Below are 735 nucleotides of genomic sequence, written 5' to 3'. Positions count from 1 at the left end.
TACACTTTATTTTGATTAACATGTTTTTATATTGTTGGTGCCAAACTCTGAACTACTGTGGACTGAATCTTTTTAATAAACAAAAAAAGAAACAAGATGTCTCAGTGACCTTCATTTCATACTTATGTTTTTGGTCCTGTGGACACTTTTACAGGCGTCTCTTTTACTATTGTGGTCAATGGGAAAATTGCTTTTTGGGCCGCATGAGTATTTTTTGTTGCAGTACCCAGAATGGCCACCGTGACACACTTGTCTTCAAGGCAGAGTGTATTCTATAATACATCCATGATACATCCATGTGATACATCCATGCATGAGCTAGACACACGGGTACAACGCCAAATTACTCCCCAGGGAAACAAAAAGGTATGGAAAATAATAATGTGGGACCTATTTACAGTAGGAAACAATGTTGGGGGAGTTCACTGATGTGAATAGATTACCAAAATAAGAGCAGGTGAGATATGTTGAGAGCAAGTTTTTCTGTTCTTGATTAAATTTCTAGCTTTAATTTCAACCATTAAACACGCAAATCCACTAATGACTTGCCAACTGGGCAGAGTAGACCCAGCACCTACCAGCTGGACGCTATGTAAAGTTTGATTATCTGACAGAAATGTCGAGATCGCTATTGTAGAAAGACAACATTTGGCCACAACTTTCTACACGATGCCAGCCGTACATGATCAAATTATATCTATGTTAAACTGACGTTATGACACATTACATGAAAAT

Source organism: Microchirus variegatus (assembly GCF_963457635.1).
Source record: "Microchirus variegatus genome assembly, chromosome: 22".
Taxonomy (NCBI): Eukaryota; Metazoa; Chordata; class Actinopteri; order Pleuronectiformes; family Soleidae; genus Microchirus; species Microchirus variegatus.
The sequence above is the reverse complement of the archived record's forward strand: the minus strand, read 5'-3'. Positions refer to the sequence as shown.